The sequence below is a fragment of the Pseudorasbora parva genome, chromosome 22 (assembly GCF_024679245.1).
Source record: "Pseudorasbora parva isolate DD20220531a chromosome 22, ASM2467924v1, whole genome shotgun sequence".
NCBI classification, from domain to species: domain Eukaryota; kingdom Metazoa; phylum Chordata; class Actinopteri; order Cypriniformes; family Gobionidae; genus Pseudorasbora; species Pseudorasbora parva.
The window spans coordinates 23534800-23551397 of record NC_090193.1 but is presented as its reverse complement, the minus strand read 5'-3'; the positions used below and the strand labels follow the sequence as shown (position 1 = coordinate 23551397).

The following is a 16598-nucleotide window of genomic DNA, read 5'->3' as shown; positions in this document are numbered from 1 at the left end:
TATCCCCTGTGCTCTAATAAATGATGAAACTGTTGATGAAATCATTCTGTCCAGCCTAGACTCATGTGGACACATTGACGCAAGACAAATAATTATTATCTGACATTTCTTATTTTAGGTGTTACTGTATTATGTGTAATTGTAAGCAGATGGATATGGCATTTATTAGAGCAATAAGAGACCAAGGGTCATGCATTACAGCGTTTTCACCATAGAGTGGTCTTAAAACTTCCATAGCCAAAATAAAAAGGATATCTAAAAAAAAAAAAAAAAAACCTTTTTGGCTCATCACTTTATAAAAAGGATGGAAGCCGTCATGTCAAATAAATTTAATAAACACATTTACAAATAAAAACAAATGTATAAAAATAATAACAAATCTGTTTCCAATTTACTAATACTTAAATCCAATCATCTGTAAATATTTGACAGGTACCTTTGTCCTCAAAAGACCGGACAAATAACCATATGAATATAAAATGACATCAGCTTGACAGCTGGAAACTGGTTTTCAATTTATATTTGATTTCTTCAATGCCTTGCTGTCCTCAAATTAAATGACAATGTGAGTGTCTCTGTGTTTCTCTTTCTCTCGCACACACCTTTATCGCAGCATGACGTCTTATGGACTTTTGCGGACAGAGACATTGTTGGCATTATAGGGGTTACACAAGGCCAAAAGCAGCTCCTTTCTTTCCAGTTAACTTCTTCGATTGATCTATTACACTGTGGCCATAAACCAGACAGATAAGGAGCTCCCTAGCTTTTTGGTAGATTGCACGGTGCTCTTGTTCTGAGGTTAGTAATAACTTTCAAGTGTGGGACACGGCAAATGGACATTGGCACGACAGAAAAAGAAAAAGAGATTTATCTATTTAATGGATAAAGTCTCGGACAGAGCAGCGTCATACTGGAGCGGGAGCTGAGTGGCAGAGGGAGGGGTCGGGGGGCTTTATTCCTGGGGAAATGAGAGATCTGGAATCCGTCGACACCTAGATGGATGAGAGCGTAGTTAGGAATTGATGACCTTCTTTCTATCTGTCACACAAATTTGTAGAGAAAAGGCTGGACTCTGATTCAGGTCCATGCTGTGCAGGTGTATTCTTATTTTTTCTGGGGGCAAATGCCGAGGCGAGAGATGTATTGCATCTGTCATGCTAAAAACATACACGACTCACCCTCATGTCATTTGCAAAAGAAGACATTTTCTTCTCTTTTCCATCAGATTGTAAAAACAGGAGCTTTCGAGGATCAAAAAAGACAATAGCAACAGACTAAAAACATGACATTTTGAATCAGATCTTTTCAATTAATTGGTTGATCTAGTTCACAAATCCGACTGATCTAACTCTGAATTCAAGTCGTCGATCAGTTGATAAACTTTGGTCTGTTGCTCACATAAAGCTATCGTATGATTTCCGAAGACTTGGAATATACCACACAAGCTGTATGAATCACTTTCTTGATACTTTTATAATACTTTCATTTGTTTAAGATTGAAAGCTCTAGTCACCATTTATTGTCACTGAATATTAACCCCATAAAGCTTGACATATGAAATAATTGTTTTGATATCTTGTAACGTAAATAGATGACTTAACTCTTTCTCTGCCAACAATTTTTTTTTTAAGTTGCCAGCCAGCGCTAGCATTTTTTTAATCAATTTCGCAAGTTTCATGGTCCCCAGAATGTTTTGTTATATGAATATTATGCTCTCTCTCTCTCTCTCTCTCTCTCTCTCTCTCTCTCTCTCTCTCTCTCTCTCTCTCTCTCTCTCTCTCTCTCTCTCTCTCTCTCTCTCTCTATATATATATATATATATATATATATATATATATAATATTACATTAATTAATTATATTCATATTAATTACATTATAATATAATGTTAAATTATTAAATGTATGTATATATATATATATTCACAAATCTATATATCTATAAATCACAATATAGATATATAGATTTTATATATATATATATATATATATATATATATATATATATATATATATCAAGAAAAAAGTTTTATTATAGCTTCATGCAGTCTTTATCAACACTCGAATGTGTGTTTCATAAAAAAAAGGTTTTGTCAAAGATGGGTTTCAGAACGATAACCAAAACATCGCAGTCATATAGCTTGTGCAACATTTTATTTGGTAACATTAGGCAGTTTTGATTTATATGCCGTTTAATGTTGATGATCAAATTATTTTACATATGCATATGCTATCGCTTGTTTCTGCTTCTTTTTCTGTTTTGACCAGAAGATTAAAAGAGGTATCATAAGCATAATGCATTATATATATAAAAAATAAAAAATAAAAATGATGTACAATCAAATAAACCTAAGTTGCTTCAATCCAGTAAGTGTTCATCTTTAAATACTACTAACAATACAAAGGTTATTCCTATATTTACTTTATAAAAATCAGTAAAGATTTTAACTGGATGTATTTAAATGTATAATAAATTTTAAAAAGCAATTATCAAACTATCTATCAGATGGCAAAAGACAAGTATTCAGTTATGTACAACCGTTTTGATCATGCTGATAATTTAGAGGTCTAAGAAATTTGTGTATCAAATATGACAAAGTAGGCTTAGTAGGGTAGTAGGCACATTTTTCAAAATACCTCCTTTCGTGTTCCACAGAAGACGATTCTTTAGGTTAGTAATGACATGAGGTAAATAATGACAGAATTATTATTTTGGGGTGAACTATCCCTTTAAGCCCTCCCCCTCTCTCTCTCTCTCTCTCTCCCTCTCCCTCTCTCTCTCTCTCTCTCTCTCTCTCTCTCTCTCTCTCTCTCTCTCTCTCTCTCTCTCTCTCTTTCTTTCTGTCAACCATCTTACTGCCATCAAAGTCAAACACTCCAAAAGGCCTAAATTACGCATGCTGTGCAGGCCCTCTCGCCGGCCTGTGATATGTTTAAGCCAATCCCATAATAAAAGATGCGGCCATACATATTCATGATAGGAATCTAGTAATTAGTGAACCCCCCCCCACATACACATACACACACACGCACACATTAAACACACACGTACACCACTCAACCTCATGCATATTTATTGCTGTGGCCCGGCAAACAAAGACACTGGCAGTCCGGGGCATTCTCCATTAACACAGGCAGCAGCGTGTGATGGTGGTGATAGCAGGCCTGCCACTCATAGAGGCTGTGTTCAGGGCCCACGCGTCCCCCCTGCGCCGGAGGGAGGGAGGAGGGGGAGCAAGAGAGGATCTCCTCACTGGTGGCTGCCTTTCCTCTTTGAGTCCCCTAATTTCCACTTTGCTGAAATGCAACCTGGCATCATTATTGCATCAGGATTGAAAGGCGCTATTGAAAGCCTCTCTGCAATGTCAGGAGCTCTATGCCGGCGGGATGCTCCCAAAGGGACGGGCCCTGGAGTAGTACACACATGTACGCAGAAACACATGAAGCAAAACAAACACGTGCGGTATTGTGCGCACATACAAATCAAAATGCACGCATACGAGTCATATATTTACAAGAAAACCTGCTGATGTGCATCATGCAAGTCCTGTGATTTAGTTTCGTTGCAAATTAAATTATAAACCAGATATGAACATGTTTGTTTTGCCATATATTACAGGCTATAAGGCCTGATGTAATAGCATAGCCAACACTTCCTCAATTTCAAATGCTCTCAAGATTATGGTGAATTCCTGCTTAAGAGGAAATATGTAATAATCCGGACATGAGAGCTATGAGAGCTATTAGACACTCAATCTGCTTGAAGCCCATTCATGCATTCAGACTGGCCCGTGGCTCGAGGTGACATCATTATCAAGGGGCTCATAGATCTTCTGCTACAGTTTGGGTCTCACGTGTTACAACACAGGCTGACAGATTGATGTATACATCAAAACAAAATTAAGAGGTTAATGACAATCTAATTTTGAAAATCTACTGTAAAACACATGTGCCAAGTTCTCAAAAAATGTCTCTTTAAATTATATTAATTTTAAATGTTTTTTTTTTTTTTTAATGTTTTTTCTTCTACCATTTAAGTAAAATGTGAAACTAAAAGACCCTAAAAATGCCATGTGGTGCAACCATAAAGAATTTTCTTTTTAATAACATAGTAATCACACCCATCCTAATCATTATTTTAACACACACACACACACACACACACACACACACACACACACACACACACACACACACACACACACACACACACACACACACACACACACACACACACACACACACACACACACACACACACACATATATACATACATCTATATACATACATATCTTTTTTTCTTTCTTTCTTTTTTTTCTTTTTTTTTTTTTTTTTACAAATATCATGAATTGTTAATTGATTATAATTATTATTATCATTGAATTATTATTACCAATGAGTTTTTGGAGAATCACACCATATGACATTTTACAACCTGAACTACTCTTGACATGTTGTCATAAAAAAGGTCAAATTAGCTGATATTTTACGAGACTGACCTTGACTCAGTCATGAACATTTGCAGAGGTCATCACTTTGCTATCATATCCTGTCTGAATTTAAAAAATCAGAAAAAAGTAACTGACCAATAAACAGATGTCACTATATAAAAGCAATGGTTATTTGCTTATAATGGCACTATTGTACATGTGGTACAACAACAACAAAAATCATGGTTTTAATAAAAGGTGTTGATGACATGTACTACCTCAGGGTCAATTTTAGAACACAATGTTGGATATTGCATATCTTCATGTGATCATTACAATGTAGCTTTTCAGAGAGAGGGTCATGACTGCCTCTGCAGGTGCAGATGTGGTGTATGTAAGGAGGGGGCCCCATTGGCCCCTTTATTATAACTGCCTTTGATTGACCGACTGTGTGATCTGAATGGCCCATTTGCGAGCGTTCCTGTTCACAGAATTTATGCTTCTCGTCTGTGATTGTGATACCACACAAGTATAGAAGGCTGAAAACGATAAAATGCCCCTTGACTTTGAAAACCCTCTGCTACAGCATTGGTCACCAGAGGTGGGAGTGACTCTAAGAGACACTAACACTTGCACAGCGGCTAATCCTTCAGCATGACTGAGACGTGGGACAGAGAGCAGACAAAGCAGATAAAAAGCATTTGAGCAAGTGAATTATAGCCAGGCTCTGTTAGACGGATTGCTCTTTTGAGTATCTCTGTGTTTTTATTGTCCTCCAGGGTCCCACACCTGTTCATTCCTTCATGGACAATGTATCTAAAAGGTGATATGGTCAAATTCAGTGAACAACGCAAAAGGCCATTTTACACGGTACACTGTAACTGCAAGTTCCCATTTTATTTTCAATGGAAGAAAGGCAGCAAAACGGAGCTGGCAATGAAAGTAGCACTGTGAATGATTAAAAGAATCGGACCCATTTGTTCAGACGGTGTAGTCAATATTCAATATGTCTACATTAGTTTCCATGGTAATGCCAAGAGATTACACAAGAGACTCATTGTGGAAGGAGACAATGGAAAACGATAAAGTTTGCCTCTGCTTGTAGTTCTTACTCATGAGGTGACAGTGGCATATGTTGTTTCTCCAAAACCACTCACTCATTCGTTATATAAAGAATGCCACACATTGTCGAGAATAGGGAAAGAATGAGCCAAAAAGAGTGAATGTTTACTAGGGGTCGCAATATACTGGTACTGATGATAACAGTGATATTTAAAAAGTGAAATCAAACATATAGGACTGGTTTCCGCTCATCATAAAAAGCGGGAAAAAATAGAAGACGTTGTAGTTTGTTTTTTTAATCTGATTTCAAACCACATATTTCACAAAACGCTAAGCAAATTCCAATGTTATATGCCAAAAACCTCAAATCTGATTAGATTGAGAAGCATAAACAGAAATCTGAGGCTTGTCTGAACAAAGCATAAGTGACTTCTATTCTACCTTAAAGAGCAGCAATTATGATTCAGCTGCAAAAAACTGTTAGGTTAAAAAATGCCAGAGAAAAACTATAATTATGAGGTAGTGACACACTGCTGATTTGTGTTAACAGAATTAAACATGTTATTAGACCAACAAGTAGCTATATGAATCACCATTAAGTGGCAAATAAGTATTTCTTTATTTAAAAAAAAAAAAATGTATGGAACATAACCAAATGTATTTGTATACAATTCTTCTATTAGAATGAAGGCCACAGTTGTGTTTAAATCATGTTGTTTCTTGTTCACTGCATTGCCATTGTTCGTTTCACCATGGAGACTGTTCAAACACAAGCTATTTTTGCCAACACATTTTAATAAGGTTTAATATGTCAACAGGAGTTAGAGCCTCTCTCTCTGAAGTCCATTCTTAAAGGGGTACTTCAGCGCTGGTAAGATGAATCTGTATTTAAACTGGGTCATCACTGAAGTAGAAATGTGAAATTATTTTTGAATTTGGTGCCTTCTAGACTGAGAAAAGACAGAAAATGTATTTTTGTCTCATGGGGATGAAAGACTACAATTCCCAGAATGCTTCGCTGCCCAGTGAGGCCATTCCCAAAGCCACCAACTTGTTTACTGTGACTGAGTTGAAGAAGACACTACAGTTAAAAACTGAACGTCTGTTCAATATAATGAGTGAGTCACCGCGCGAGTATCACAGCACTGAGCACTAACTGCAGGAGTGAGATAAATGAGCTGAATGAGCTCTCGTGAGGAGAGCTGAGGTAATCGAGACTACTCTCGCGGCATATATTCACAACGCGAGTTCAGTCTGGGACGTTTCAGTTCATACCTTTCCAAGCTTAACTTTCATAGAAATTAATTTGAGAAGTTAAAAGACTTACATTGCTCAGCATAGCTCCGTTTAAATGAGTGCCTGTAGCTGCGAGCTGAGTTCTGAGTGTGATCTCCATCTCCCATGCGCGGGTTCAAAACATGCAGAAATGGCTCCCTCTGCTGGCTGTAGTCTTTAGCCTTTGGGCAAACAATTTTTCCAATAAAAACAAAATAAAATGCATAAATCTCTTGTCTCAGGGGGATATGAGGGGGGAAAGCACAATCATTTGAATATACTCCAGGGTTTCTACTGATACAAAGCCATATGCTAATCGCTGAAGTAACCCTTTAAAGCTACACTGACTTTTTTAGTTTATTCTTAGCTAAAATCACTTAGTTCTTTAAAAAATATATGTGCTGATTAATGTATATTTACTTCTTTTAAGTAATAAAGTATTTTCATAAGTTTATAATATGCCATTGAAAATACATACGGGTGAGGGGTTCGAATGCCGGTCGCCATGTTGCCCCTCCATCTTGAAAGTACATTAGCCAAAGAGGGACATACCCATAAATTCAAGCTTCGCTTTTCGCGTTTTAACACTCGATGGCAGTCGAACTGGAAGCCATGTTAATCTTGGACTAAATCGGCCACTGTAGGAGTTTGAGTTTGAGATTGTCATATACCTTTACACCACTAGATGGGGGAAAATATCACACAGTGTAGCTCTAAACATGTCAGAGAATTGTAACTTAGCGAGTACTTGTCACACAAACATATGTCTAAAGAAACATTGAAATGTAAGGTTTTAACAAATGTAAATCAAATCAAAAACAAATATTCTGTTTATGTAATCTATTTAAAAAGGGAGCGATGTCAGTTGTTCGCAAAGCATGTACTTTAAATCGTTTTGAGATGCGGTGAGGAATAATCCTGGAATTATTTACCTCAGAAGAAAAGCTGTTTAATTTCAACTAGCAACAGATCTAGCCGAGGATTGTGGGCTAAGTTTGTTAGGTAAGTTAGCATCTGTGAATATTAAACCTCAAAAGAATTTAGATATGAATTCTGCATGTTTCTGTGTGACGTATTAACTGCCTTAACATTTATAGGCTCTATTATATAACAAATACACTACACAAAATATCAAAGACATAAGACATAAACAAACTAAGCCATATTTTAAATGACTCTGTAATGGAGTTGCTCATCTTTTAGACAAATTACGGCACATTTCATTTCCATCTTAAAACAGTAATAATAATTAACTAACTTCACCAGAGTCTGTCTAACGTAACAACCAAACCCTCCTAAATTAAAAACCGGATTACCGCACAGAAGTGTCAGACTCCGCAATGATCCCCTAATTGTGTGGAGAAGAATGTATCAAATTAATATTTTTTTCCAATAAGACAAAGGACACTGAGGAAGAGGGGGAGGTGAGGCACTTCGAGATGAATCATGAATGATGTCTTACTGAATCACACAGATTTTTCGGAGCTTCATGTCACCCAGACCCTGAACGCGCTGGATGTCACAGGCCTCTGATGCTTGACTAGGTGCCATTTCGAGATGTTTGCGTGGATGGATGAAGAGGAAAAGCCCCCGAGGCGTTCTGTCTCCCCTGTCCTGAAGTCAAACCTGAAACCTGTCTGCTCCGAGCACGCCGAGACTGGACAGAACAGGCTTTGAGCTTTAGTGGGATTTAAGACTTTTGAAAGGTAGGGAAAAGAAAGTGTCAGTTCTTTGAGCAGCTTTGATGTTCTTTCCACTCAAAACTACGATACACAGCTCAAAAAGAAGGGTGTGGACAAATAGGGAAATGGGACGAGCACTTTCACACACATACACACTCCAGAAAACCCCCGCCGACCACTAAAATATCAGAACCTGTCACAGAACCTGGGCTTTGGTCCAATTTTAATGGGGCGGCCCCTGATTAACTGGTGCAGTGGTCAAACCCACTTTAACTAAGTATATTACACGTCTCCATTTAAATGTGTAATTTAACTTACTTCAAATGGATCATCGTGCTCTTTTCATAAAGGTGAACACGAAAGAGATTAAACTTTAAGTCATTATGTCTCCATAAAAGAGGATTCTTCACCGCTCGGAATGAGGTAATATTTTTTTCCCAATGACTTCTGCGAGGGAACGCCAGACCCGACGATTGGTTTTCATTCACCTGGTGAGCTGCAAAAAAGGTCCATTGCATAAAGACAATAGAGGCACACTGTGAAAGTCAAAGGCTTCGTACCAGCGAGAATGAGGAAAACCTCAAAAAAATAGGTCACTGGGACCAATTTCATGTTTCTGTGTGGTAAAGACAAATGGATTTGCTCCTCTGTGATTTTTTTGGGATAGAGAGAAATTATGAATAAAATTAATTGAACCGTCTGGGTTGCTTTTCTCTTCTGTCTTCCTTTTTTCGCTAGTCTTTTCCTTCGTCAGGCGCTTTTGTTCAATTTTCCAGTTTTGGTTTCCGCAGTCTAAACATCATGAGCCGTAATGGGGAAAAGTTAACATGTTTGGTTACACTCAAGAAAAACTGGTTTGAAGTGCTGTACATCAAAAAGAACTGAGTCTGGTTTAGATGAAGCTTCTTTTAGCTTAGCATCATTGTTTCCCGGCGAATGAGCATTGCTTCTGTATTAGCATTGGCAGAGCATCAAATCCAGTCACAGTTAGGTAGATCTCACAAACACACGTTATGTCTCGTGATAACTCTTGCCTTTGTTTGCTAGTCTTCATTTTCTTTTAAGCCGCAGTGCACAGACTCAGCGCTCTCCAGAAGTGTGTTTACCGTCGTGCTACGTTAGATTGTTTGTTGAAATAGAGAAGTATCAGATACAGATGAGCTTTTGGGGAAAGCCATGAGTGTTGTGAGCTGAAATGAGGTTTGATCCTCACTCAAAGCTCAGAGGTTACAAGGGTATACACATTCAACATGTCAAGTTAAAGGGTTAGGTCACCCAAAAATGAAAATTCTGTCATTAATTACTCACCCTCATGTCATTCCAAACATGTAAGACCTTCATTCATCTTTGGAACACAAATTAGGATAGTTTTGATGAAATCCGAGAGCTCTTTGACCCCTCCATAGGCAGCTATTTAATGACCCCTTTAAAGGCCCAGAAAGGTAGTAAAAACATCATTAAAATAGTTCATATGACAACAGTGGTTCATCCTTAATTTTATAACGTGAATAGAATACTTTTTGATTGAAAAAAACAAGACAACTTTATTCAACAATTTCTTCACGTTTGTGTCAGTCTCCTACGCTGTTGACGTACAGTCTAGTGCTTCCGAGTTATGTCAAAGCTACACCTGAATGCCGGCTTACCAGTGTCCGATGTTGGCCAACGTATGCATGTGATGCTGACCCCGGAGCTGGCCAACTTAAACTGCATAGAATACTGACACAGAAAACTTTAACAATGTCTTTACCATCTTTTTGGGCCTGGAAAGGACTAATTAAATAGCAGCCTATCGAGGGGTCAGAGAGCTTTCGGATTTCATCAAAATTATCTTCATTTGTGTTCCAAAGATGAACAAAGATCTTACAGGTTTGGACCGACATGAGGGTGAGTAATTAATGACAAAAATTCAATTTTTAGATGAACTAGCCATTTAATAAAGCAACTGTATTTAGGCACATTCCACAAACATGGAACTGATTTGATGCATTTTAGAGGCACAAATCATGTTTCTTTTTGTTGTGAGAACTAACACCTAACAAAATAATAGCTACGGATGAATGGATGGACAGACTTTTGATTGTATAATCTTACATTCAAATGTCTCATTTCAATTCTGAATGCCGTATATCCCTTCTAACGTACCAGTAGATCCCATTGAAACTGAAGCTACCTGATATAAACGATTTAGCATGCTATGTGGCCAAAGCAGCCAAACCATATGAAAGTTTTATTTAAGCCAGATTTTCCAATCTGAATCAGGTCTTGCTGAGTGCTTAGAATAACGCACTGAAGCCTGTTTATTGTGTTTGCCCCTGCTCGGCAGGTTGATGCTTTGAAGCAAACAATCTAAGCTGACATTACAGCAAGGTTATTGAAACTTGGTACCATGAGGGTTGTAAATACATTAAAATATAGCGCACGTCTTTCAAATGCAACTCTCTATAGCCTGCAGAGTAGACGTCTCTCCGAAAACAAGAACAAAGACATTTCTTTCATAATCTGCAGAGAAATTCTACACGAAGGAAACATTTTATCATCATAACATCATGCCTTTGAGGAATGTCTGTATGTAAATTTAAGTAAAATGAATAATCCAGGAATCTCTCAACGTGGTAGCCTATAGCCAGTAGAATAGCTTGCCTTTTCATTGTGATCTGAAAGTGGCACAGGTGTGGACGGAAGGCTTGGGTCAGTACAAAAATGTGCGATTTTCCCCACCAATCACTCAGAACAGCGCACCACTTTCACATATTCTTCTCAAGTTATCATAGATTTGAGCAATACAGCCCACATTTTTCTGTTAATGTCAGTCAGGGAACTATTAAAGCATTGACGGTTCCAAAAGAAAATGAAAGGCTGCCTACGACGACATGTTTGACCTTATATTGTGTGAGAGAGTTCTGCCACGACTCTCATTATACCCGTGATTACAGCCAATCCCCTTAACTCTGCCTATAGAGGCTACAGTAATTACTCTCACACAGCGTGCAACTCGTTCATAAATACATTTCTCCACCTTTGCTTTTAGCTCCCATCTACTTTAATTCGCTGACAAGTACTTTCAAAAAAGAGAGGTGGATGTGAAGTCTTGGGTCTTCTTCTTTTAACCTTATTCAGAGCAATAAGAAGACAGAAAGAAAGAACAACCTGCGACACTGGGTAAACTAGACGTTTTTGCGTTTGTTATGTGATTCCATTGGGTGAGATACTTCGTGCTTGTTATGCTGTCACACTTATATGGGAGGCATGAGTTCAAATCCAGCTCGCAACATCCAGGTTTTCTTGCTGTCCTCGCTACACTTTCCTCTGTAATAAAAAGTGCCCAAAATGTACGAATAAAAAAAAAGGGTGGGGTGAGCCACCTATTTGCAATAATTCACCTAAATCCTATTTAACGATAGGCTTTATAGATAATTTATTAACAATAATTGATAAATATTAACATAAATTACTAAAATAAAATTACTCGTGCAGGCAACTCTGATGCGTTAATGCATGTGATTTTTTTTCTCTCCAGTTTTCATAAAAAATATTTTACGCAATTACCTCAACATTATTTTTTTTTCTGTCAGCCATTGTCTAGCGTTACATTACACCGTAAAAAATAAAAACGGAAAATGTAGGGTTATATTGCATATTGCATATTTTGCTGCTAGATTAAGAAGATAGCACATCTTACTCTCTGACACCTTACGCTCAAAACAAGCATGTAGTCGAAGAGTTTATGTGAGAAGTAATGTAGCAAACAGTCAGTCAGGGGTTAAATCGTGTGGGTTGTACCTGTAATGAGCTTCCTTTAATGACTGCACTCCGCTTAAAGCTGATAATTGAATGAAGACACAGTCTCCTTTGCCTCGAGACAAAGCACTGAGAAAATAATTTGTAAATACATTTCCGAAACTGAATGCATTTTTTGTCCTTTTAATACCTTCTTTTACTAATTTCCCATGCCATGTGCTCATGCAAAGCACTTGTGTTTATAAAAAAGAAGGCTCTGATAATTATGTGACTTTTTATTAAGTAAAAAAAAAAAAAAGAATAATTAAAATGAATTACTGAACATGCATGAGTGAAAACAGCAACTTTGCACAAATCTCTAAACCAGCATAGTTGGCTTGAAATTAAAATAAGGAAGAAACAATCCCGACCTTCACGTTTTTCTTTTAGAGGCAACCTGAGGCAAGAAAGTTAAAGATATGTAAATCTGAGCATATTTCAGGCATGTAAATAAAAACGAAGCAATGAAAAGACAAGGTAACGCCAGCTCTGTTGAGACAGCTAGACAAAGAAGTTTTATGCAAATATAATTAAGCTGTAGCCAGAGATATGATAATTAGCTGTTTATTGCAAACCGATGTGCAATGTCTCGTTACAAAGACTAAATGTAAACATCACTCTCTCAAGTCTGTGTTGAAAAGACTGAGATTAAAAAAAGCGAACATGGAACGACAGTCTATGAGATGCAAGTGGCTCAATTTATCAAGGCACTATTGTTGGGAGACTAATTAATTTGTTTGTGTGATTGCTTTGCTGAGCAGCTCACGCGGCTAAAAACAAGACTGATAACCTCGGTCACCTCAGAAAAAGCCTTGGAATCCCAGCGCGGGGAAAGTTTGTATTAAACTGCTGTACTCCGTTCTCCCTCCCTTCCTTTTTTGTTATGGGTTATCATTCAAGCAGCCTTCCAGAAGATTCCATTGTGTTAGTGGTCTTATCAGACTTTGACAAAAGCTTGAGGCTGACATCATGCTGGCCAGAGAAAAAGTCCTGGCCCGAGATCTGAATCACCGCATTGTCGAATGAGATGAACCCCTAAACCTCAGTGTCACATGGTGACTTTTACTAAACAAGAACTCAAGCATTTCACTTATATCAGGAGAATGGAGATGCAAAAAAAGACATGCAAGAATTACTCTCACCACAAATGCGCAAATTCACTTACATGTATTTGAGACTCAGGATATCAGGTAGTTGATGACATAGCCAACAAGGAAGTTGAGCTTCCATAGGAAATAGCTGAAAACGTGCCGGTGGACACACACTGTGAATGACTGTGCGGCCGCCATTTCGGGGGCTTGTTGCTTGAATGGTGGGTTCATTAGCCTTATTCTTAATAAAAAACACAGCAACAAAACAGTACAATGGCAAACTCACTTAACTAGGCACTTTTTGCATTTAGCTTTGAAATAAAATCAAATGCTGCTGGTCTGTGCTGCGACTCGTCCGGCTCACGCTGCACGTTCAGTTTTTAACTATAGTGTCTGTTCTCTAACTGAACTAAATTATTTAATTCTTTGTGGCAAGCAGCGAGGCGAGGGACCGTGAGAGCGGGCCGGTGGCGAGTGATAATGAGCGCCAGCTGCGCGACACACCGGTCTCGTCTCACCACGGCAGAGTGACGGGAGTATAATAGGAGGAGCAAAGACAGTGGAAGACGAGAGAGGACCAGGCCTGGACTTTATGTTGAGTTTTGTTATGTGTGTGCGGGCAGTCGTCCGTGAGGGGCTGCCTGTGGTTTACTTTCGTTTTGTTTATTTATTTAATTAAAGTTGTTGAACGTTCGCCGGTTCCCGCCTCATTCCTACCCCCCGTTCTCTCTCGTATTCCACTGCCTTCACTCCTCCTTTTATACTCCTGTCACACTGCCGTGGTGAGACGAGACCGGTGTGTCGCGCAGCTGCCGCTCATTATCACTCGCCACCGGCCTGCTCTTACAGTCCGTTGCCTCACTGCTTGCCACATTCTTAGTATAAAAAAACAAACAAAAACAAAATGACGTCTGGGGACGGAGCCATGGCGGGCAAGTGATGTAACTTAATTGGTGAACACCAGTAACACCAACTATCACAGCAAATCTACTGTCAATCTTTACATCAATGCAAAACCAGCATAGGCAAATTAAGTGAACAATTCATCAACATGTAAGGTCATTAAAATTAGTATAAAAAATGTGAGACCAAATTGTAAGTTGATGTGACCAACTAAACAAGTTAGTCGCATTAGAGCGACCAGAGGGAAGAACAAGTCTAGAGCCCTGCATCACTATGTGTAAAGGCTCATAACCTCTTAAAGGTGCTGTATGTAAGAATGACAGCTAGTGGTTGAAATGGGTACTGCAGTCAAAATTCTAAATATAGTTTGCCCCGCCTCCTCAGACTTGACTCTCACACGGGTTGCCAGTTTGAGCACCTGCAACAGGAAAGAACACAACTGAAAATGGAAGGCGAGGAGACACTGTAAACCGATAAGTTGGTTTATCCGCATTTTAACATGCTTCCGTTTATAGAGATTTTTAGATGGATACCAGGGCTTTTTAGGTCGGGTAGAATCGGCAATCTCTGACCCAGTTTGTTTGCTAGCTTCCATGGCATCAATAAACTGTGTTTTCCGCCAACTGGCAACCTGTGCTGTCCTTTACCCAAATACTTTTCGGTAAACTGGCAATGCGCGGTATCGCACAGATAAAAAATAAATAAATAAATATCCTCCATTATCTTTTAAGAAACTTTTAGTTATAATTTAATTATTTTAAGGACAGACAACAAATGGTTTCATTAAACCACTGTTGAATAAAAATGAATAAAAAGCTATTTTGTAAACCGAACCATCAGTTTTGTGTACCATTACATCCCTAATGTCAAGTAGGCTATAGTACCACCAAAACTCCCACCATGTAATATAATGTAATAGTTAATTCATGCTATAGTCACTGCGCAGTTGTTCATTCTTGACTGGTGTCTTATTTGGAACGGCAAACCAAATACAGAAGATAAAAGTATGATGATCCTGGTTTGACAGCTAATATCATGGCTAATGTCTTCTTCATGGTCTAACACATTGCCTGCTTTGTTTGTGCAACAGGTATAACGCATGTCTGCTTGGTAAAATTTCAGAAAAAAAGAGAGAACTAAATTAGTGTTGTCCCCCCATGAAGGTAATTACAGCCATTCGCTCGTTAGCATTTTGATGATATTGATTGAAAATGTAAGGAGGTGAGGGATCCTTTCACAGACGACAACAAAGATATAAATCATAATTTGAGTTATTAATATCCGCCGCGCTATTAGTTTGGTGATTTATGGACCTTTACAAAGAGGCTGATTAGCGGGGCGAGGTTGGGTAATCTTCTGAGAGGGTCCTTATTAACACATTATTTTTCCATGAGAATATCAATGAATGCTGTCTTGTCATTATTGACAGAGGCGGGTGTAGTGATGCGGCTCTCCGCTTGCTTTGTGTGCGCCCCTCTCTGCTCGCACGCACTGGCACGGAGTACAGACGCCGTAGCATATTCAATCTCATGTTCCCTCCAGAGGTTTCTGACACTTGTGCTTAGGGATACGCTCTTTGTTTCTTCTGTTACTCTTCCCTTTATTCTCTTTTATTAATCTGGTTAATAAGTTAAACAGTCAGTCCCAGGCCAACATTCCTTATAAATTCTTAAATAAATAGTTTCTTGAAAATGAGAAGTCTGTCAAAATGTCTCTCTGTTCATCATCTAACAGTGTATTTAATTACGTCTACACTGCAGTTCAAAAATTTGGGGGCGGTAAGATTTGTTTTTGAAAGAAGTGTGCTTACCAAGGCTGCATTTATTCCATCATTTATTCTTGTGGTGGAAAAGCTGACTTTTTAGCAGCCAAGGTCTTATGATCCATCAGAAATAATTCTAATATGCTTATTATTTGCTCATTATTTGCTCAATAAACATTTCTCATTATTATCAATGTTGAAAAAAACCCGGATTATTCGATGAACAGAAAGTATAAAAAAACCGCATATATTTTAAAATATATTTTTTTTATTTGAATTCTTGATATCTTTTTTTTTTTTTTTAACTGACCCAAATTTGAATGAGTGTATGCATTATGTACTTTAAGTATATCTAAAAAAATATTTTTATAATATACTGGCATCCGAAACGAATAAAACAAAATGTAAAATTTTATTTGAGCTATTTATTTTAACAAAGCAATTGTAAATATTGACTTGGATTTCGGTCTGTTCCTCTCACAAAGCTATCTAATGATCTTAGCAGTTGACCATAATTTTACTATGAAGTGTTGAGTATGTTTATGATACTTTTATGGGGTTTTTAATATTTATGTTATATAAGTCATTACTTTTGGAGCTTGACATACTTGGT

The 16598-nt window shown here is 37.9% G+C and overlaps 1 long non-coding RNA gene across 2 annotated transcripts in view; it reads right to left on the bottom strand.

The window, feature by feature from the left end:
- The window catches only part of LOC137058748 (uncharacterized), a 217004-nt gene that overhangs the window by 112901 nt on the left and 87505 nt on the right, over positions 1-16598 (bottom strand). Inside the window, exon 3 of one of the 2 annotated variants that reach the window (XR_010900821.1) lies at positions 559-992. The exons of the other annotated variant lie outside the window; for it this stretch is intronic. This is a non-coding gene — a long non-coding RNA (uncharacterized lncRNA). Of the gene's footprint in view, positions 1-558; positions 993-16598 lie in introns of those variants that run through there. 2 annotated transcript variants of the gene reach the window in all.